Source organism: Triticum urartu, chromosome 4A, assembly GCF_056163025.1.
Source record: "Triticum urartu cultivar PI428250 chromosome 4A, HENAU_Tu73, whole genome shotgun sequence".
NCBI lineage: Eukaryota > Viridiplantae > Streptophyta > Magnoliopsida > Poales > Poaceae > Triticum > Triticum urartu.
Window position 1 is genome coordinate 589,903,192 of NC_141876.1, and position 22,235 is coordinate 589,925,426.

The following is a 22,235-nucleotide window of genomic DNA, read 5'->3' on the forward strand; positions in this document are numbered from 1 at the left end:
CCAAGTCTCTTGGATCACGTTCGGTGAGAAAATCACGTTCCCGAAGATTTTATTCCGTTTGGACTCCGTTTGATATTCCGTTTCTTCGAAACACTGAAATAGGTAAAAAACAGCAATTCTGGGCTGGGCCTCCGGTTAATAGGTTAGTCCCAAAAATAATATAAAAGTGGAAAATAAAGCCCAATATAGTCCAAAACAATAGATAATATAGCATGGAGAAATCAAAAATTATAGATACATTGGAGACGTATCAGTATGTATGTATATGGATGTATGTATGTATGTATGGATGGATGGATATGCATGTATATGGATGGATGTATGTGTATGTGTTCATAGTTTTTTTTGTTCATAGTTTTGTTTTTGTTCATAGTTTTTTGTTCATAGCATTTTTATAGGCTGTATAGTTTTATTTTTGTTCAATGTTTATGGTTAGAAGAGGAGCGGAAAAAATTGTGTTGCAAAAGTTACATTTAAGGTTAGTTGATTTAGTGCATTTTAGGTTATCAGTTCTACTGTTAGTGCATTTAAAGTTAGTTTATTTTTAGTTGAACTAGTTGATTAATTAATAAAACTACTTTATGTTACTATATATAGAAGTAGTTTATTTTTAGTAAGTACTACTTTATTTTATTTATAGTAAGTGTTTAGTAGTTGAACTAGTTGATTTAATAAAACTACTTTATTTTACTATATATAGAAGTCGTTTATTTTTAGTAAGTACTACTTTATTTTATTTATAGTAAGTGCTTAATTAGTAGTTGAACTAGTTGATTCAATAAAACTAGTTTATTTTACTATAGAAGTAGTTTATTTTTAGAAAGAAAATTAATAGAACTAGTTTATTTTTTTTAGTTCAAGCAATTATTCCCGCATTGACATCGATGATGTCCGGGACTGGGCTCCGTCGGGCTGGTATTGGAAGGTGCTACCTTCTGGGGGGCGTAGGTTGGTGAGGAGCCAGCCTGTCGTTGACCCAATCCTTGTTTGGTGGCGGTCGCATGGGCCAGTGACGGTGCCTAGGCTTCCGGACACCGCGGAGGTGGTACATCACCGTGTCAGCGAGGAGGACGAGCACGTCCGTCTCTACATGGTTGCGTTGGAGGGCAGGTTCGACAATACCTGGCAGGTTCTTCAGGGATCTCACTGGAGCGATCCTGTGATGGTTCCTTCTCTTTGGGTGTCCACCGCCCGTGCCGATACCTGTCGGGCGCTACGGTTCTAGTTGTACTAGCGATGTTATATGTATGATAGTATTCGAGGTGTATTAGTGATAATATTCGACGATGTACGGACGCAAGAGATGATGTAGTTTTGCTTATAATTGAATGCATCCTAATTTGAATACTACTTTATTTTGCGATTTGATTTTGCTTATTGAATGCTCAAATTGGAAAACTACTCCTACTTTGAATGCTAAAATTGGAGAGCACTATGCAAGGCGTATGCATATGATTAGTTGATAGCTTATAGGGTTTTTGTTTTCACAGAAATCTAGGAGACCCCCTCCATCATCCCCGCCGTCATCCCCGTCACCGACCCCCTCCGACCTCGAGGTGAGACCAGCCAAATCCTTTTTTAGAAAGATAATTAAACGATATTTCAGGTTGACTTTAAGTCTGTCGAGTCTCCACCATATATGAGAGGACGAAGAAGCCCGACTGTTGTCGTGGGGGTCGTTTCTCCTTCTTCTTCGGGTGCTAGACCTTTGTTATGCACTAGGGGAAGAAGGAGTAATGACCATCACCGACGGTCGCAAATGTCAGAGAGGAATCAGTGAGGGAGAGTTCCACCATATATATATAAGAGGACGAAGAATCCCGACTGTTGTCGTGGGAGTCGCTTCTCCTTCGTTCCCGTGTGCTAGACATTTTGGTGTAATGCACTCGGGGACAAAGTGAGGAGCGACCATCACCGAGAGTCGAATATATACACCACGTGAGCTGAGAGTTTTCAAGAAAAGACTCGACAGACCGATAGTCAACCCGTGATGAATAATAATGATCTAATTTAGTTTTTGTAGTACATATATTTAATTGTACAAGTTTAATCTTTGAATTATGAACGTAGGAAATGTCGTCATCGGACGACAAAAGTCTCTCGGGGGAGTGCAGCTGGTGCCACGACGATCGAGGTCTGTGCAACATGCCTCACCTGGACGATGATCGGCGCTTCAGCATTAAGCTCAAGGAGACCTTCGATGTTGAAATGGTACGCAATGACGACAAGTGTTTTTTCGTAATTAAGCATGACTACAACTATTTCAACGTGTAATTTTCATCTTTTACAATTCGAGTAGCTTATCCCATGCCATGCAAGGCGCTATGTCTTGGAGAGGATGGGTTCTGAAGACCATGAAAGTTTCGAAACAAAGAAAATTCACCTAAGGACTCATCATGATGTGGATTGAAGTAAAGTTGTACAATTCTGAGAGCGTAACCCATTTTGGTTGCAAAAAATGGGAGCACTTTGCAAGATGTGTGGTTTTGATGAGGGTATGCTTGTCACCATGGATCTTGGTGATCCTGAAATCGAGCAAGACAATATGGACATTTGGGTCCTTGTTGATACGCCTCCAATTCTACGGCTATGTGAGTTTCTCAAACATAGTTATTAGCTAATTTATATTGTTTATTTCAAAATAGTTGACAGCTTATTTCCATTGACAGCTTATTTTCATTCTTCAAAAAATGTGCGGGAGATGGTAGACAAAACCCACTACACCGATGGCTCCGAATTAACTTACAAGGAGAAAAATCATCTGGTCGGATTTTGTACTGACATTGAGAATTACAATATCTACAATCAAACTCCTCAACATTATGTTCAATACGTGCCACTAGTGCATGTGTTCAACTACGGTAACTAGCATGGATATACCCTGGTAAAAAAATTTACTATTACGACATCCGTGCATCTTTTGCATACTTCTAAAACTAGTACTTCATTGCTAACTATGAAGTTATTACTATGTTTTTCAACAGATAATCCCAGAGAATTGTGTGCCTCATTTGATGTATCAGAAAGGTAGCCTTAATATTTTGAACATACAGCTAGGTCATCCTACGAATCTCAACTGTCCATACCAGATTTCTAAAATAAGTGGAGACATGCAAATCAAAGGATGGAAAAAATGTATGGACAGTCGTAAGGAGGTTCTTGGAAGCAAAAGGAAGCGAAGCGCAAGAATTGGAGACAGGATGATCTCCATTCTCCATAATGGAGAGTCAAGGTCTATTTTGTTTTATGCTATTTTACCTTAAAGAGGGTATTTAGGTCCTACCTAATACTGATGATCATGTGCTAAGAACAATTAAGTAGGGTTGGTTCGATGACTATGAGGATGATGATCGTATGACTTGTTATTAATAAGGAGTAGAAGTTGTATGATGATGATTAGTAGGACTTGTTATTATGATGATGCATGATGCGAGCATGAAGAGTTATCATATATCTGTGGGTGAAATGAACATGGATTGGATTGAAGTGAAGGCAACATGCATGTGGTGCATGTCGAAAGTAGTACAATCCAAACTTGATCAAGTTAGGATTAGTATTACTTTCGACATGCACCACATGTTGCCTCACTTCAATCTAAGTCATGTTTAGGCATAGCAGTAGCAGTAGCATGGAGATAAAAGAGGACACATATCTCTATTAGCTACCTATACGAACCTAAATTAACCCCCAAAACCCCAAAACCACCTCCTTTAACTATTCCACATTTCCTTAAGTGCGTACCAAATTCGTGACTTAAATATTCTCCCCCACGATCTGATCGTAAGAATTTTATCTTTCGGTCACGTTGATTCTCAACCTCATTCTGAAATTCCTTGAACTTTTCAAAGGTCTCAGACTTGTGTTTCATTAAGTAGACATATCCATATCTACTCAAGTCATCAGTGAGGGTGAGAACATAACGATAGCCACCGCGAGACTCAACACTCATTGGACGGCACACATCAGTATGTATGATTTCCAACAAGTTGGTTGCTCGCTCCATTGTTCCTGAGAATGGAGTCTTGTTCATTTTACCCATGAGGCATGGTTCGCACGTGTCAAATGATTCGTAATCAAGAGACTCTAAAAGTCCATCTGCATGGAGCTTCTTCATGCGTTTGACACCTATGTGACCAAGGCGGCAGTGCCACAAGTATGTGGGACTATCATTATCAACCTTACATCTTTTGGTATTCACACTATGAATATGTGTAGCATTACGCTCGAGATTCATTAAGAATAAACCATTCACCATCGGAGCATGACCATAAAACATATCTCTCATATAAATAGAACAACCATTATTCTCGGATTTAAATGAGTAGCCATCTCGTATTAAACGAGATCCTGATACAATGTTCATGCTCAAACTTGGCACTAAATAACAATTATTGAGGTTCAAACTAATCCCGTAGGTAAATGTAGAGGTAGTGTGTCGACGGCGATCACATCGACCTTGGAGCCATTCCCGACGCGCATCGTCACCTCGTCCTTCGCCAGTCTCCGCTTATTCCGCAGCTCCTGCTTTGAGTTACAAATGTGATCAACCGCACCAGTATCAAATACCCAGGAGCTACTACGAGTACTGGAAGGTACACATCAATTACATGTATATCACATATACCTTTCGTGATGCCGGCCTTCTTGTCCGCTAAGTATTTGGGGTAGTTCCACTTCCGGTGACCACTTCCCTTGCAATAAAAGCACTCAGTCTCGGGCTTGGGTCCATTCTTTGGCTTCTTCCCGGCAGCTTGGTTGCCGGGCGCGGCAACTCCCTTGCCGTCCTTCTTGAAGTTCTTCTTACCCTTGCCTTTCTTGAACTTAGTGTTTTTATTCACCATCAACACTTGATGTTCATTTTTGACTTCTACCTCTGCTGATTTCAGCATTGTAAATACTTCAGGAATGGTCTTTTCCATCCCCTGCATATTGAAGTTCATCACAAAGCTCTTGTAGCTCGGTGGAAGCGACTGAAGGATTCTGTCAATGACCACGTCATCCGGGAGATTAACTCCCAGCTGAGTCAAGCGGTTATGTAACCCAGACATAGTGAGTATGTGCTCACTGAAAGAACTATTTTCCTCCATCTTACAGCTGATGAACTTGTCGGAGACTTCATATCTCTCGACCCGGGCATGAGCTTGAAAAACCATTTTCAGCTCTTCGAACATCTCATATGCTCCGTGTCTCTCAAAACGCTTTTGGAGCCCCGGTTCTAAGCTGTAAAGCATGCCACACTGAACGAGCGAGTAATCATCGGAACGTGTCTGCCAAGAGTTCATAACGTCTTGTTCTGCAGGGAGAACAGGTGCTTCACCTAGCGGTGCTTGTAGGACATAATCTTTCTTGGCAGCTATGAGGATGATCCTCAGGTTCCGGACCCAGTCCGTATAGTTGCTGCCATCGTCTTTCAGCTTGGTTTTCTCTAGGAACGCGTTGAAGTTGAGGATAACGTTGGCCATTTGATCTACAAGACATGTTGTAAAGATTTTAGACTAAGTTCATGATAATTAAGTTCATCTAATCAAATTATTCAATGAACTCCCACTCAGATAGACATCCCTCCAGTCATCTAAGTATAACATGATCCGAGTTAACTAGGTCGTGTCCGATCATCACGTGAGACGGACTAGTCAACGTCGGTGAACATCTTCATGTTGATCGTATCTTCTATACGACTCATGCTCGACCTTTCGGTCTTCTGTGTTCCGAGGCCATGTCTGTACATGCTAGGCTCGTCAAGTCAACCTAAGTGTTTGCATGTGTAAATCTGTCTTACACCCGTTGTATGTAAACGTTGGAATCTATCACACCTGATCATCACGTGGTGCTTCGAAACAACGAACTGTCGCAACGGTGCACAGTTAGGGGGAACACTTTCTTGAAATTATTATGAGGGATCATCTTATTTACTACCATCATTCTAAGTAAACAAGATGTAAAACATGATAAACATCACATGCAATCAAATAATAATAGTGACATGATATGGCCAATATCACATAGCTCATTTGATCTCCATCTTGGGGCTCCATGATCATCTTGTCACCGGCATGACACCATGATCTCCATCATCATGATCTCCATCATCGTGTCTCCATGAAGTTGCTCGCCAACTATTACTTCTACTACTATGGCTAACACGTTTAGCAATAAAGTAAAGTAATTTACATGGCGTTTCTCAATGACACGCAGGTCATACAAAAAATAAAGACAACTCCTATGGCTCCTGCCGGTTGTCATACTCATCGACATGCAAGTCGTGATTCCTATTACAATAGCATGAACATCTCATACATCACATATATATCATTCATCACAACTTTGGCCATATCACATCACAAAACACTTGCTGCAAAAACAAGTTAGACGTCCTCTAATTGTTGTTGCAAGTTTTACGTGGCTGCAATAGGGTTCTAGCAAGAACGTTTTCTTACGTACGTGAAAGCCACAACGTGATTTGTCAACTTCTATTTACCCTTCATAAGGACCCTTTTCATCGAATCCGCTCCAACTAAAGTGGGAGAGATAGACACCCGCCAGCCACCTTATGCAACTAGTGCATGTCAGTCGGTGGAACCGGTCTCACGTAAGCGTACGTGTAAGGTTGGTTCGGGCCGCTTCATCCCACAATACCGTTGAAGCAAAATAAGACTAGTAGCGGCAAGAAAGTTGACAACATCTACGCCCACAACAAATTGTGTTCTACTCGTGCAAAGAGAACTACGCATAGATCTAGCTCATGATGCCACTGTTGGGGAACGTTGCAGAAAACAAAAAATTTCCTACGGTTTCACCAAGATCCATCTATGAGTTCATCTAGCAACGAGTGATCGGATTGCATCTACATACCTTTGTAGATCGCGAGCGGAAGCGTTCAAAGAACGGGGATGAGGGAATCATACTCGACGTGATCCAAATCACCGGAGATCCTAGCGCCGAACGGACGGCACCTCCGCGTTCAACACATGTACGGTCAGCGTGACGTCTCCTCCTTCTTGATCCAGCTAGGGGGGAGGAGAGGTTGATGAAGATCCAGCAGCACGACGGCGTGGTGGTGGATGCAGCAGTCACCACAGCAGGGCTTCGCCGTTCTTCTGCGAGAGGGAGAGGTGTAGCAGGGGAGAGGGAGGTGCCAAGAGTCAAGGGTGCGGCTGCCCCTCCCTCCCCCCCCTTTATATAGGCCCCTAGGGGGGTGCTCCGGCCCTAGGAGATGGGATCTCCTAGGGGGCGGCGGCCAAGGGGTGGAGTGCCCCCCAAGCCAGGTGGGCCCCCCCCCCACCCTAGGGTTCCCAACCCTAGGCGTATGGGGTGGGCCAAGGGGGGCGCACCAGCCCACTATGGGCTGGTTCCCCTCCCCACTTAAGCCCATGGGGCCCTCCGAGATGGGTGGCCCCACCCGATGGACCCCCGGGACACTTCTGGTGGTCCCGGTACAATACCGGTGACCCCGAAACTCTCCCGATGGCCGAAACTGCACTTCCTATATATAATTCTTCACCTACGGACCATTCCGGAACTCCTCGTGACGTCCGAGATCTCATCTGGGACTCCGAACAACTTTCGGGTTACTACATATTCATATCTCTACAACCCTAGCATCACCGAACCTTAAGTGTGTAGACCCTACGGGTTCGGGAGACATGTAGACATGACCGAGATGGCTCTCCGGTCAATAACCAACAGCGGGATCTGGATACCCATGTTGGCTCCCACATGCTCCTCGATGATCTCATCAGATGAACCACGATGTCGAGGATTCAAGCAACCCCGTATACAATTCCCTTTGTCAATCGGTACGTTACTTGCCCGAGATTCGATCGTCGGTATCCCAATACCTCGTTCAATCTCGTTACCGGCAAGTCACTTTACTCGTACCGTAATGCATGATCCCGTGACCAGACACTTGGTCACTTTGAGCTCATTATGATGATGCATTACCGAGTGGGCCCAGAGATACCTCTCCGTCATACGGAGTGACAAATCCCAGTCTTGATCCGTGTCAACCCAACAGACACTTTCGGAGATACCTGTAATGTACCTTTATAGTCACCCAGTTATGTTGTGATGTTTGGCACACCCAAAGCACTCCTACGGTATCCGAGAGTTACACGATCTCATGGTCCAAGGAAAAGATACTTGACATTGGAAAAACTCTAGCAAACGAACTATACGATCTTGTGCTATGTTTAGGATTGGGTCTTGTCCATCACATCATTCTCCTAATGATGTGATCTCGTTATCAATGACATCCAATGTCCATAGTCAGGAAACCATGACTATCTGTTGATCAACGAGCTAGTCAACTAGAGGGTTACTAGGGACATGTTGGTGTCTATGAATTCACACATGTATTACGATTTCTGGATAACACAATTATAGCATGAATAAAAGACAATTATCATGAACAAGGAAATATAATGATAATGCTTTTATTATTGCCTCTAGGGCATATTTCCAACAGCATGGTCATGGTTCGGGTTCGACCAAGCTCCCAAGTGATTCTGTGGCCTTAGGCCGGTCAAAAGGCATGACTGGTTCAGACATGACCAAGTCCCCAAGTGATCTGGTGGCTCTCGCCTATCAAGAGGTATGGTATTGGTTCGGACACGACCAAACCCCCAAGTGATATAACATGATGCTTTTAAAAAGTGAACTCAAGGGGTAAACCGGAGGCTGCTTTAGAGCAACTCCGTGTAACCTCACATGATGTAAAGAACAGATACCCCGCTTTAGCTGAGGTTCCAGTTTATTATATTTAATCATAATATATACAGTGTCGTAATATGTACATAAGTATAGCCAATGGCTCACGCATAGTAAGGCCGAAGATGAGCTATGTTCCACGGCCTGTTGGTCTCCTCCTCTGATGTGCGTGAGTCTTTATGCTCTCGAATATCGATCAGATAGTACGACCCGTGGTGCAGATTCTTGCTGACCACGAAAGGCCCCTCCCAGGGTGGGGATAGCTTATGCATATCAGTCTGATCTTGGATGAGCCGAAGCACCAAATCTCCTTCCTGAAAGGTCCTGGTTCTGACTCGGCAACTGTGATAACAACGAAGATCTTGCTGGTAAATCGCCGATCGGGCGGCTGCGATGTCACGCTCTTCATCCAACCGGTCCAAAGCATCTTGCCGTGCCGTCTCGTTGTCCGCTTCAATATAAGCCGTCACACGAGGTGAATCATGACGGATATCACTGGGGAGAACCGCCTCCGCTCCATAAACCATGAAGAACGGTGTGTACCTTGTTGATCTGTTGGGTGTTGTATTGATGCTCCATAACACAGATGGTAATTCTTCTACCCAACAACCCGGCGTTCTCTGCAAAGGAACCATGAGCCGGGGCTTGATGCCTCTCAAGATCTCTTGATTAGCTCTTTCTGCTTGACCATTGGACTGTGGATGTGCCACTGATGAAATGTCGAGCCGGATGTGCTCCCGTTCACAGAACTCCTTCATAGCACCTTTGGACAAATTGGTACCATTATCTGTGATAATACTGTGCGGAAAGCCAAACCGGAAAATCACCTTTTTGATGAACTGAACCGCTGTGGCCGCATCACACTTGCTAACAGGTTCTGCCTCCACCCACTTTGTAAACTTGTCAACCGCCACCAGGAGGTGGGTCTTCTTATCTTTGGACCTTTTGAAAGGCCCAACCATATCCAGCCCCCAAGTCGCAAACGGCCAAGTAATTGGAATCATTCTCAATTCTTGAGCCGGTACATGAGCACGTCTTGAAAACCTTTGGCAACCATCACATCGTCTGACCAGATCCTCTGCATCAGCATGAGCAGTTAACCAATAGAAGCCATGGCGAAATGCTTTAGCCACCAGAGACTTTGAACCGGCGTGGTGACCACAATCTCCTTCGTGGATCTCACGCAAAATTTCACGGCCTTCTTCAGGAGACACGCAACATTGAAAAGCTCCTGACACACTGCAATGATGCAACTCGCCGTTGATGATAGCCATGGACTTGGATCGCCGGATTATCTGCCGGGCCAGAATCTCATCCTCTGGCAACTCGCCCTGGTTCTTGTACGCCAGATAAGGAAGCGTCCAATCCGGAATAACATGAAGAGCTGCCACCAATTGAGCCTCCGGATCAGGAATAGCCAAATCCTCTTCACCAAGGATCTTAACCGACGGGTTGTGCAGCACATCCAGAAAAACATTGGGCGGGACCGGTTTGCGCTGAGAGCCCAGCCGGCTTAAAGCGTCCGCCGCTTCATTTTTCCGCCGGTCCACGTGGTCCACCTGATAGCCTTTGAAATAACCTGCAACAATATCCACCTCATGACAATATGCTGCCATGAGTGGGTCCTTGGAGTCCCAAGTGCCAGACACTTGCTGAGCCACAAGGTCCGAGTCATCAAAGCACTTAACTCGACTTAGATTCATCTCCTTAGCCATCCGGAGATCATGGAACAAGGCTTCATACTCAGCTGCATTGTTAGTACAAGGGAACATTAAGCGGAGAACATAACAAAACTTATCACCTCATGGGGAAGTTAACACGACTCCAGCCCCCGAGCCTTCCAATTGTCTGGATCCGTCAAAATGGATGGTCCAATATGTGTGATCCGGCTTTTCTTCAGGTGCTTGCATCTCCGTCCAATCATTGATGAAATCAACAAGCACTTGAGACTTAACCGCCGTCCAAGGCACATACTTCAAACCGTGCGGCCCAAGCTCTATAGCCCACTTGGCAATCCGGGCAGTTGCTTCCCAGTTCTGGATGATATCTCCCAAAGGAGCAGAACTAACCACCGTAATTGGGTGCCCTTGGAAGTATTGTTTAAGCTTCCGGCTTGCCATAAAAACTCCATACACCAGCTTCTGCCAATGCGGATACCTTTGCTTGGACTCAATTAGTACCTCGCTGATATAATAGACCGGACGTTGAACCGGATGCTCCTTACCTGCCTCCTTTCGCTCCACCACAATAGCCACGCTGACCGCCCGAGCATTGGCAGCAACATATAGCAGCAACGGCTCCTTGTCAATGGGAGCGGTGAGCACCGGCGGATTGGCCAATTGCCGCTTTAAGTCCTCAAACACTTCATCAGCGGCGGAACTCCAGACAAACTGATTCGTCTTCTTCAACATCTGATACAAAGGGATTGCCTTCTCACCAAGACGACTGATAAACCGGCTTAATGCTGCAATCCGGCCGGCCAGCCGTTGAACATCATTGATACACTTTGGCTTAGCCAGGGAGGTGATGGCCGTGATCTTCTCCGGATTAGCCTCAATTCCCCTGTTGGACACCAGAAAACCCAATAGCTTGCCCGCCGGTACACCAAAGACACACTTGTCCGGATTAAGCATCATCTTGTATGTCCTTGGGTTATCAAAGGTTTCCTTCAAATCATCAATCAAAGTATCCTTCTCCCTAGACTTAACCATGATATCATCCACGTAAGCATGTACATTACGGCCAATCTGCTTGTGAAGACAATTTTGTACACACCGTTGATAAGTTGCCTGGGCACTCTTGAGCCCGAAGGGCATAGACACATAGCAGAAGGCTCCAAAGGGAGTTATAAATGCCGTCTTCTCCTGGTCCTTAACTGCCATTTTGATCTGATGATAGCCAGAATATGCATCCAAAAAACTTAAACGCTCACAACCCGCCGTAGCATCAATAATTTGATCAATACGGGGGAGGGCAAAAGGATCTGCTGGACAAGCTTTATTAAGATCTGTGTAATCCACACACATGCGCCAGGTGCCGTTTTTCTTGAGGACCAGCACCGGATTGGCAAGCCACTCAGGGTGAAAAACTTCAACAATAAAGCCAGCTGCTAAGAGCCTGGCTACCTCTTCTCCAATCGCCTTGCGTCTTTCTTCGTTAAACCGGCGGAGGAACTGTTTCACCGGTTTATATTTAGGATCCACATTAAGTGTGTGCTTAGCGAGTTGCCTCGGTACACCTGGCATGTCAGAGGGCTTCCATGCAAAAATGTCCCGATTCTCACGGATGAACTCGATGAGCGCACTTTCCTATTTCGGATCCAAGTTGGCACTGATGCTGAACTGCTTGGACGAATCGCCAGGTACGAAGTCAACAAGCTTAGTTTTTGCTGCCGATTTGAACTTCAGGGCCGGATCATGCTCCGTAGTTGGCTTCTTCAACGGAGTCATGTCCGTCGGATCAACATTGTCTTTATAATACTTCAAATCCTCGGTGGCACAGACCGACTCTGCATAGGCCGCATCTCCTTCCTCACACTCCAAAGTGATTTTGCGGCTTCCGTGAACCATTATTGTCCCCTTGTGACCCGGCATCTTGAGCTACAAATACACATAACAGGGTCGAGCCATAAACTTGGCGTAGGCCGGTCGCCCAAACAGGGCGTGATATGGACTTTGGATTTTCACCACTTCAAACATCAATGTCTCCGACCTGGAATCATGATCATCCCCAAAGGCCACTTCCAGAGCTATCTTACCGACGGGATATGCTGATCTGCCAGGCACTACACCGTCGAATACTGTATTAGACGGTTTGAGATTCTTATCTGTTAGTCCCATACGATGGAAGATCTCATAGTATAGGATGTTAATGCTGCTCCCTCCATCGATGAGCACCATGGTGAACTTGTAACCTCCCACCTGAGGCGCCACCACCAGAGCCAACTGACCCGGATTATCGACCTGGGGAGGGTGATCCTCTCTGCTCCATATGATTGGCTGTTCAGACCAACGTAGATAACGGGGTATGGCCGGTTCAACAGAGTTGACTGCCCGCCTCTGAACCTTCCGTTCTCGCTTGTCCAGGCTAGTGGTGAAGACATGGTACTGCCCACTACTCAACTGCTTTGGGTTGCTCTGGTAACCTGACTGTTGCTGCTGTTGGTTGTAACCACCCTGGTTGATCTGACTATTTTGACCATTACGTCCGCCCGGATTACCATTGAATCCTGAACCGGAACTTCCTCCACCGTAACCCGGCCCGGATCCTGAGCCACCGCCAGATTCGTGATCATACCGGAAATTATTAGAATTCTTGAACTCCTGCATAATAAAGCAATCCTTCCAAAGGTGGTTTGCTGGCGCCTCCTTCGTCCCATGTCTTGGACAGGGCTGGCTTAGTAGATAGTTTAGGCGGTCTGGGTTAGGGTTGGTTGCTCCATTACGATTTTTCGGTCTACCCTTGCATCGCTGGCCATTGTCCTGTGCGTTGGTATTAGCCACAAAGTCCATGTTACCATCCGCTTTACGCTTGCCTCCGCCACCATTGCCTGCCCAGTGATGCTGCTGACCTTTGGAATTGCTGTTCCTCTTTCCCTTCCCTGTCTTGTCATCATCAGACTCGGGGTCCTTGGTACTATCAGAATCAACATATTTCACCAAAGCGGCCATGAGGGTCCCCATGTCTGTGCAATGATGCTTCATCCGTCCCAACTTCAGCTTCAGGGGCCCAAACCGGCAGTTGCCTTCTAGGGTCAATACTGCGGTGTCAGCGTTGATGCGGTCTGAGGAATGCAACACTTGTGAAACCCGGCGCACCCAATGAGTCGTTGATTCTCCTTCCTCCTGGACGCATGCAGCTAAGTCCACTATCGACATAGGCTGTTTACAGGTATCCTTGAAATTGCTGATAAACCAGGCTCGTAATTGGGCCCATGAACTGATAGAATTAGCCGGCAAGCTTTTTAACCAAGTATGGGCCGTTCCTTCAAGCATCATGGTGAAGTATTTCGCACACGCCGCGTCATCCACATCAAGCATCTCCATGGCCATCTCATAGCTCTCCACCCATGTCTCTGGAGGTTGATCCGCCGTGTAATTTGGTACCTTGCACGGGCCTTTGAAATCCTTGGCAGGTGCACGTTGCGTAAAGCGGGGATAAGGCAAGGTACCCCCAAAGAACTAGAAGTAACACCAGGTTCAGTCAAGGTGGTTGGACGAACCGGCGTGAGCTGCCGAGCCTGATGCTGTGTGGCTAACTCGGCCTCCCTGCGCGCGCGGGCCCGGTCCACCACTCCCTGAGTGTTATCAGCACCACCCACCGGGTTGTTGTCACGGGGTGCTCCACATCGTTCATTACTCGACACTGCTGGTTCATCCATATGTCTGCTATAGCTCCGGCTTGGATGGGGGGTCGAATGGATCCGGTCGCGGCTGTACGAGTACGCTTCCTGTTGGACCAAAGCTGTCCTCAGAAGTTCCTTGACCCGTCGCGTCTCTACTGCCTACGGTGAGTCACCTTCAATTGGAATGGCTTCCAGCCGTGCAGCAGCGGCCACCAGATTGTCCATTGGGTTGGAGTAGTGACCCGGAGGTGTTAAAGCAGCCTGAGGCATAACGGTGTCTTGACGAGGCGGGTCCATCTGACGAGGCTGAACCGGTGCACCGGTCCTAGGGGCTTCTGCCCGGTTTCCCTCCAGCGGATTGCCGGTTCTTGGTCCTGGAGTGTTGAAAAGGTCTCTGGCCTCGAAAACTGGAGGTAAACGGGATCGGTGCTTCCTCCTCATGACTTCATGCGACGCGCTCTGGTCCAACATAAGTTTGTAGGCTTGTGCGTCTAAAGCGGCCCGCTCTGCAGCCATCCTGGTGTCCTCAGCTGCCAGATCCGCCTTGGCCTGGGTGATCTGTTCTTTTACCTTTGCAATCTCCGCGTTGTGAACGTCCTGATCCGGCGGATTAGCTTCCGCCATAAGCACAGCGAATGCATCAAATAACTCTGATAGGACTTGAGCCGGCGGGCGCACAGGGCCTCCTGCCCCGGCAGCCGTCGCCGCTGCTGAACCGGAGGTTGTTGCCGCAGCGGTCGAAGAATGAAGCGCTGCTTGCGTGCCAGTCATGAATATTCCGACCCGGTTGGGCAGATCAGAGGGGTCCGAAATACTGTCACCATCGGAACAGCCCCCAATCCGGCCGTCTTGTAGTTGATAAAGAGATTCGGTTTCTCCGTTCGAAGACTCGTCATCGGAACAAACAACGGTTGCGCCGCGAAATTCCGATCCGTCCTCATATCTTCCGCCATGGATGACTCCCACGAAGGCACGCTTCATGGCCGATTTAACCCGGGCGGATCGCGCACGCTGAGCCATCTCGACAAGGTCGGTGCAGATGTCCGGCTCAGGGCCCGGTTCACCGATCTTGCCAATGAAAACGTGAATGCCACCAAAGGGTACCCGGTACCCGTACTCAATTGAGCCGGCCTCGGGGCCCCAGCCTACGTCGTCGATGTAGAGCTTGCCGCAACGACTCTTCATCATCCAGCCTACAGCGTAGCCCTCGAGTCCTTCAAAGCGGCCCTCCAAGAACTGGAAACCATCGTGCGATAGCCCCACGGTGGGCGCCAACTGTCGTGGTTTTGTCACGGCAGATGTCCTAGAGAAAGGACTTAGTCGTGGAGCCATCGCAACGGGTTAGCTTGAAGGGGTTAAAGCGGACACAGGGACGCAAGAGAGTTTATGCTAGTTCGGCCCCTTTGATGAAGGTAAAAGCCTACGTCTAGTTGTGATGGAATTGATGGGGTTTCGATGACTAGGGAGCAAACAAGCTTCGCCTATGTCTTGAGTTGTTGTCTGTGTCCTTAAACCGCCGCCGGGTCGTCCCCTTATATACACGGGTGACACCCGTCGGTTCACAGAGTCCCAACACCGGTCGATATTCATATCCGGGTTGGTCTCTCCTTATTCCTAACTTACAATACAAGCTTATATACAATTTCCGATTTACAGCTACAAGTCTTGAACCGGCTACGGGCCTTAGGCCCTCATCTGCCTTCTTGGGCTTTATCACTCTGGAACTACTGATGAAGTTGACCCGGCCCAGATAGGCCGGTTTACGCCCAGCAGTAATATCCCCAACATAGATGGCATCGATTGAACCTTCTTGTCAGCATTCTGTTGAACTGTTTCTTCCACTAGCGCAGCAACGAGTTGGAAGAAAGTTTCATATGGTCACCATAGCTGATAACCAAAAAAATGTTTTAGTTTTCAAGAACGGGAAGATATTAATTTGAGGTAATTAAAAATAATTTCAATAGTAGCATGCAGTTGGAGTGTTACACGGTAAAAACTGCGAAAACACATCCAAAGATAGAAATAAGGATAGTTGCACTTCAGAAGCAATGTTTCAAAAAGAGAAATGAAACAAGAAGAAAATACCAATAAGCTTTTACATTGTTCACGAATGCATTCAAGCGAAATGGACTTCACATCAGCCTTCATATATAGCAAGGCAAGACATAGAGATGATATCAAGAAGAACAAGGAAAAAAGCTAGACCATATCCACCATGAGGAAGGCCTGTTTGGTGAATTTCAGAATAAAAATGAGGATAAAATTGATATATTTATCCAGAGATTGTTAATTAACTTAGTTTTCTGAAAGCCTCCATGGTGAATTTCTTGCCGAAGATGAAACACCAATCTCCTGTCATTGGTTCACGGTCAGAACAGATATCCAACAATGCAGAGATCCAAGCAATAAATTAAGTGAGGATGAGAGTCGAAGGGTGGATATACCTATTGCTGCCTCAGGGATGTGGGAATTTTTTTTCCATTCAGGGCTTCCATGTTTTGTAATCTTCTTCTCCAGCTCTGGATGACATTCTAGAAGATCGAAGCACTTCAAGGAGGGAAGAGATGGCAGTGACTGGATTTGCCCAGCACCAAGTAGGGCAAAGTTCTCGAGAAAGCACAGGTTTTTCATTCTTGGTGGGAACGATTTCAAGTCACATGCACCAGATATATACAGACAATGCAGGGATTGGAGGTTCTGTAGCAGCCATTGTTCAGGTAAGCTCTCCATCTCAGACCCATTCATAATATCTAGCTTTTTGGTGTGGCAAAGACTCTTTAGCGGCTCAAGAAGCAGCTAGGACGGCAGATCAATCTGAATAGTAGGTATCTGCAGTGAGCTGCCGGGATCCATGCCACCAGAACCATATGAAACTCTATTTAGCGAGGAGGACCCAGCGTTTGCAAGTGTACTGCACCTGCTGATTTTTAACCTGAAGAGTGATGGAAGTGATCCGAGCCCTCCCAAGGACGAGGGATTCTCACATCCCTCTATGTGCACATAAGTCAGTGCTCTAAAATTCTTGAACACGTCCCTGTGTTAAGTATATATGTTGTGTTTGTCTTGTACAGGCCCAGGCCCATAGTCTAGAGTGAGGCCCAGGCCCATGTAACCTTGTATATATCTCTCTCCTCCTCAATACAGAAAACTGTTCGGTCATTCTCTCTTCCTCACGTTTCCTAACATAGTATCAGAGCACGACCAAACCCTAGTCCCTCTTCCAGCTGCCACCCATGAAATCACCGCCGGTGAGGTGATTCAAGCAGATCTATATGGTAAGGAGACATCCACATTGCTGCCCCATCCCATCTTCGTCATCAACCTTTAGGAGCTGCCCTCCAGCAACTCCTCTGTGTGTCTTCACAGCTACTCTGTGAGAATACTTCCCCTGCTCTCCAGCAAGCTCTTGGTGCCTTCCCTACTCTACAGCAAGCTCCAAGCGTTCCCCCTTCTATCCAGCAAGATCTAGCAAGCTCCTCCTTCTATCCAGTGAGATCTAGCTCATGTTTGTGGTTGTCTGCTGCTCTTCTCTTGTTGCTGCCTGCAGCTGCTATCAGATTGGGTGTTTCCAGCTGCTGGCTGCTCACCACTATGGCAAGAAATGATTTCGGATTTGGTTCTTTGATCATAGATATCAAGCTTGATGGTTCAAACTACAAGGAATGGGCATTTTCTGCCCGGACTGTCTTGAGGACAACTGGTTTTGTTTCTCATCTGACAGATGATCGACCTAGTCCAAATGATGATGCAGCAAGGAAGTCTTGGCAAAAGATCGATGATCGTGTGATGGGAATTTTAATTCTGGGTGCTGAACCCTCATTCTGAATGAGTCTTGAGCATCACATTTCAGCTAAAGAGATATGGAAGTACTTTGAGCAGCGTGATACGTCTCCAACGTATCTATAATTTTTTATTGTCCCATGCTATTATATTATCAACCTTGGACGTTTTATATGCATTTATATGCTATTTTATATGATTTTTGGGACTAATCTATTAACCTAGAGCCCAGTGCCAGTTTTTGTTTTTTCCTTGTTTTAGAGTATCGCAGAAAAGGAAAATCAAACGGAGTCCAATTGACCTAAAACTTCACGGAACTTATTTTTGGACCAGAAGAAGCCCACAGAGTATCGGAGATGGGCCAGGAGAGTCCCGGGCTGCCCACAAGGGTGGGGGCGCGCCCACCCCCCTAGGCGCGCCCCCTGCCTCGTGGACAGCCCGGAGGTCTACCGACGTACTTCTTCCTCCCATATATACCCATATACCCTAAAAACTTCGGGGAGGACAATAGATGGGGAGTTCCGCCGCCAGAAGCCTCCGTAGCCACCGAAAACCAATCTAGACCCGTTCCAGCACCCTACCGGAGGGGGGAATCCCTCTACGGTGGCCATCTTCATCATCCCGGTGCTCTCCATGATGAGGAGGGAGTAGTTCTCCCTCGGGGCTGAGGGTATGTACCAGTAGCTATGTGTTTGATCTCTCTCTCTCTCTCTCGTGTTCTTGAGGTGGTACGATCTTGATGTATCGCGAGCTTTGCTATTATAGTTGGATCTTATGATGTTTCTCCCCCTCTACTCTCTTGTAATGGATTGAGTTTTCCCTTTGAAGTTATCTTAACGGATTGAGTCTTTAAGGATTCGAGAGCACTTGATGTATGTCTTGCGTGGGATACCCGTGGTGACAGTGGGGTATTCTATTGATCCACTTGATGTATGTTTTGGTGATCAACTTGCGGGTTCCGCCCATGAACCTATGCATATGTGTTCTAATTATGTTATTATTGTTGAGGGAACTTGCACTAGTGAAAGTATGAACCCTAGGCCTTGTAACAACGCATTGCAATACCGTTTGTGCTCACTTTTATCATTAGTTACCTTGCTGTTTTTATATTTTCATATTACAAAAACCTTTATCTACCATCCATATACCACTTGTATCACCATCTCTTCGCCGAACTAGTGCACCTATACAATTTACCATTGTATTGGGTGTGTTGGGGACATAAGAGACTCTTTGTTATTTGGTTGCAGGGTTGCTTGAGAGAGACCATCTTCATCCTAGGCCTCCTACGGATTGATAAACCTTAGGTCATCCACTTGAGGGAAATTTGCTACTGTCCTACAAACCACTGCACTTAGAGTCCCAACAACGTCTACAAGAAGAAGGTTGTGTAGTAGACATCAAGCTCTTTTCTGGCGCCGTTGCCGGAGAGGTTAGCGCTTGAAGGTATATCTTTAGATCTTGCAATCGAGTCTTTTTGTTTCTTGTTTTATCACTAGTTTAGTTTATAAAAGAAAATTAAAAAATATGGAATTGAGTTTGCCTCATACGCTTCATCTTTTTAATATCTTTCGTGAGTATGATGGAAAGGAAAATTGTGCCAAAGTGTTAGAAGAAGAATGCATTAAAATATTTGAATGATGAGCATGATTGCAATGTTGTTAGTATGAATTCCTTGAATATCCATGATGCTAATGATATGCAAAGCCACAAGCTTGGGGATGCTATGTTTGATGGAGATGATATTTTTTGTCCCCCAAGTTTTGATGAGCAAATTTATTATGATGAGAGCATGCCCCCTATTTATGATGATTATTGTGATGACTTGTATGCTATTAAGAATTATGATAACCATGAAACTTTTCATCATGATTTTAGTTTTCAATTGGATTATGCCTCACATGATAGCTATTTCGTTGAGTTTGCTCCCACTACTATTCATGAGAAGAAATTTGCTTATGTGGAGAGTAATAAAAATTCTATGCTTGTAGATCATGAAAAGAATAATTTATGTGATGGTTATATTGTGTAATTCATTCATGATGCTACTTAAAATTATTATGAGGGAGGAATATATGCTTGTAGTAATTGCAATAATACCAAGTTTCCTCTCTATGTGCTTAAAATCTTGAAGTTATGCTTGTTTTGCTTTCCTATGCAAGTTGATTCTTGTTCCCACAAGTTGTTTGATCACAAAATCCCTATGCATAGGAAGTGGGTTAGACTTAAATGTGCTAGTCATATTCTTCATGATGCTCTCTTTATGTTACAATTCTTATCTTTTATGTGAGCATCATTGAAATCATCATGCCTAGCTAGGGGCGTTAAACGATAGCGCTTGTTGGGAGGCAACCCAACTTTATTTTTGTTCCTTGATTTTCGCTCATGTTTAGTAATAAATAATTTATCTAGCCTCTGTTACGATTGAGTTTTTATGTTTTAATTAGTGTTTGTGCCAAGTAGAACCGTTGGGAAGACTTGGGGAAAGTCTTGTTGATCTTGCTGTAAAAAAAACAGAAACTTTAGCGCTCACGCGAATTGCTGCCATTTTTTATTGGAGAGTGATATTTAGTTAATTATTTTTTCAGATGATTAATATATAAATTCCGCACGTCCAGCAATTTATTTTAGAATTTTTGGGGTTCCATAAGTTTGCGTTAGTTACAGATTACTACAGACTGTTCTGTTTTTGACAGATTCTGTTTTTCGTGTGTTGTTTGCTTATTTTGATGAATCTATGGCTAGTAAAATAGTTTATAAACCATAGAGAGGTTGGAATAAAGTAGGTTTAACACCAATATAAATAAAGAATGAGTTCATTACAGTACCTTGAAGTGGTGTTTTGTTTTCTTTCGCTGGCGGAGCTCACGAGTTTTCTGTTAAGTTTTGTGTTGTGAAGTTTTCAAGTTTTGGGTAAAGATTTGATGGACTATGGAATAAGGAGTGGCAAGAGCCTAAGATTGAGGATACCCAAGGCACCCCAAGGTAATATTCAAGGACAAAAAAAACCCTAAGCTTGGGGATGCCCCGGATGGCATCCCCTCTTTCGTCTTCGTTCATCGGTAACTTTACTTGGAGCTATATTTTTATTCGCCACATGATATGTGTTTTGCTTGGAGCGTCATTTTATTTTATTTAGTTTTGTTTTCTGTTTGAATAAAATACCAAGATCTGAAATTCTTAAATGTTAGAGAGTCTTCACATGGTGGCATAATTATTCAACTACTCATTGATCTTCACTTTTATTTTTCGGAGTAGTTTGTTGTTGCTCTAGTGCTTCACTTATATCATTTTGAGAGTCTCTAAACAGCATGGTAATTTGCTTTGGTTATGAATTTAGTCCTAATATGATGGGCATCCAAGAGGGATATAATAAAAACTTTCATATAAAGTGCTTTGAATACTGTGAGAAGTTTGATACTTGATGATTGTTTTGAGATATGAGGATGGTAATATTAGAGTCATGCTAGTGAGTAGTTGTGAATTTGAGAGATACTTGTGTTAAAGTTTGTGATTCCCGTAGCATGCACGTATGGTGAACCGTTATGTGATGAAGTCGGAGCATGATTTATTTATTGATTGTCTTCCTTATGAGCGGCGGTCGGGGACGAGCGATGGTCTTTTCCTACCAATCTATCCCCCTAGGAGCATGCGTGTAGTAATTTGCTTTGATAGCTTCTAAATTTTTGCAATAATTATATGAGTTCTTTATGACTAATGTTGAGTCCATGGATTATACGCACTCTCACCCTTCCACCATTGCTAGCCTCTCTAGTACCGCGCAACTTTCGCCGGTACCTTAAACCCACCATATACCTTCCTCAAAACAGCCACCATACCTACCTATCATGGCATTTCCATAGCCATTCCGAGATATATTGCCATGCAACTTTCCACCATTCCGTTTATTATGACACGCTCCATCATTGTCATATTGCTATGCATGATCATGTAGTTGACATCGTATTTGTGGCAAAGCCACCATTCATAATTCTTTCATACATGTCACTCATGAGTCATTGCACATCCCGGTACACCGCCGGAGGCATTCATATAGAGTCATATTTTGTTCTAAGTATCGAGTTGTAATTCTTGAGTTGTAAGAAAATAAAAGTGTGATGATCATCATTATTAGAGCATTGTCCCATGTGAGGACAGGATGATGGAGACTATGATTCCCCTATAAGTCGGGATGAGACTTTGGACGAAAAATAAAAAAAGAGAGAAAAAAGAGGCCATAAAAAAGAGAGGAAAGGCCCAAAAAAATAAAAAAAATGAGAGAAAAAAGAGAGATGGGGCAGTGCTACTATCCTTTTACCACACTTGTGCTTCAAAGTAGCACCATGATCTTCATGATAGAGAGTCTCCTATGTTGTTACTTTCATATACTAGTGGTAATCTTTCA

The 22,235-nt window shown here is 44.9% G+C and overlaps 1 pseudogene; it reads right to left on the minus strand.

Moving 5' to 3' along the window:
- Positions 1 to 22,235, minus strand: part of LOC125554935 (putative disease resistance RPP13-like protein 1) — a 74,919-nt pseudogene that overhangs the window by 24,138 nt on the left and 28,546 nt on the right.